Source organism: Austrofundulus limnaeus, unplaced genomic scaffold (assembly GCF_001266775.1).
Source record: "Austrofundulus limnaeus strain Quisiro unplaced genomic scaffold, Austrofundulus_limnaeus-1.0 Scaffold234, whole genome shotgun sequence".
NCBI classification, from domain to species: Eukaryota; Metazoa; Chordata; class Actinopteri; order Cyprinodontiformes; family Rivulidae; genus Austrofundulus; species Austrofundulus limnaeus.
In genome coordinates, this window is record NW_013952636.1 from 429592 (window position 1) to 431724 (window position 2133).

A 2133-nucleotide genomic window follows, 5' to 3' on the forward strand; every position below is an offset into this window, starting at 1 on the left:
GTTCAATACTTATTTTACCTGCTGTAAATGTTTTTTTTTACTTTAAACAACAAAAACAAAGTGCAAGTCATAAATGAAAAGAAACAGAAAGTAGAAAATATTTTCCCAAAATTAACAAAAATATCAGATCCTTCCCAAACAATTCATGTCAGTTGTATATTTCTTCAACAAACAGGCCTTTATCTTTCTCTGTAATAAACTTTTACAGCTGTTTTAACATMAATCTCATTATTCTAGTCGTATTCCTTGAATTGCAGTTTCCTATTTTTCAAATAACTAGATACCCAGTGTAGTGCTAATCCTCTGACGTCGTATTTATTCAAAGTTGAAAATGTATTTTAAAATAAAGGCAAGGAGGAAAACACTTACCTGTGATAACCTTCAAGTAAGTTTTAATTAAAGTTTTAGGAAACAGTTGCCACTGGTTTTTGATCTCATAAAATTAAGTCATGTTCTACTTTTGAAATTAGATTCAGTGTTTTTTGTTTCCATGTCAGAGGAAGCAGCTGCACTGTGGGGAGGAACGACCACACAAATGTAAATACACTTTTTGTCTGGCTTCCAGCTGAGGGCACAGTGGGTTTTGATAGGCTCTCATTCTTATTTTTCACAATTATTTCTGTCAGATAAGACGAGTGAATTCYCACCACCTTGAATGTATTTAATTTGATCATCTTCAGAATTTGTCATTTAAATCTGAGATTAAATTTAGGATTGAATCTAAAGAGGAAACTAACATTGCAGCCTCACTGAATGACCCAGACAAGTCCAGACAGTTTGTGTCTGTCCTCCTGCTGACCAGGAACACTGAACACTTTTATTAAGTTTTTACAATAAAATTCAATGGCATCATCAAAACACTTTTTTGGTAGCATTTCTTACAAAACCAGTTCTGGCATATTTCTTGATCTCTGCRATGGCCTTTCCTGGGTTGAGACCCTGTAGAGAAGTTTGTTGAACAAACAATAAGACACCAAAACCTTTAAATTTGTGATGAAATGTGCAGATTATTGATGTAAAAGCACCTTGGGGCAAGTCTTCGTACAATTCATGATGGTGTGGCAGCGGTAAACGGAGAAAGGGTCCTGGAGTTTAGCCAAACGCTCCTCAGTGAACTTGTCGCGGGCGTCGATCATCCATCGGTACGCCTGTGGGACGACAAGGATTCAGGGTTTTTCTTATCATTTCAAAATATACGGTTTGCTCTAAAGGTCAATCAYAGCCTTATTATGAGGTTTATTTCATATTTGAATAATTAACATTCTACCTGCATGAGGACAGCAGGTCCCAGGTATTTGTCTCCATTCCACCAGTAGCTGGGACAGCTGGTGCTGCAGCAAACACAAAGGACGCACTCGCAAGCCGTCCTGTCGAGTGAAAACAGGGATTTAAAATCATAGTTTTCTCTCTGCGGCTTTTTATGACTCACTCTCTCAATAGAGGCACAAAATTAAACTAAAAAAGGCACTTAGTTCAGATCTGTTCAGGGGACTGGATCATTTACCAGTTTTATGTCTCATATTGAAYGGAAATACTGCTCCTTCCCCTCCTGGCTTTCGTCCTTCGTTTTCAGGTACGGCTCGATCGATTTGTACAGTGTGTAAAAGTTGCTCATGTCCTGTTGGGAATAATAAGAAGACAAACAGTTTTTACTCATTTAAAGCAGTTGTGATGCTCACATTGATGAAGGTAAAACAATTTAAACTTACAGGCACCAGATCWTTCACCACATACATGGGCGGCAGTGGGTAGATTTTAACGGGTTTGTTGGTGTCGATTCTGTTGAGGCACGCCAGAGTGTTGCCTCCGTTTATGTTCATGGCACACGAGCCACAGATACCTGAAGGAATCCTTACATGTTCAGTACAACGTATATAATAACATTAAAGGGATCCACGATTAGTTGTAACATTAGACTTTATTTAATAAACATATATTTTAACTGTAAAATAAAGACTGTAAAAATACTGTAGGCTGTTTAGTTTTTATTATTTTTAAACTAAAAGTTTAAAAATATATTACACGGATGGGGCCATTTTGTTTGCACACAAAGTATTCTGGGTAAATGGTGACGTGGATAGGTTATCTGTTCGAGGCTGCTAGCGAGCTATATCCACCCTGAAGGTTATAATC

At 37.3% G+C, this 2133-nt stretch overlaps 1 pseudogene; it reads right to left on the reverse strand.

The window, feature by feature from the left end:
* Positions 1 to 767: 767 nt before the first annotated feature.
* The window catches only part of LOC106525566 (succinate dehydrogenase [ubiquinone] iron-sulfur subunit, mitochondrial-like), a 2032-nt pseudogene continuing 666 nt past the window's right edge, over positions 768 to 2133 (reverse strand).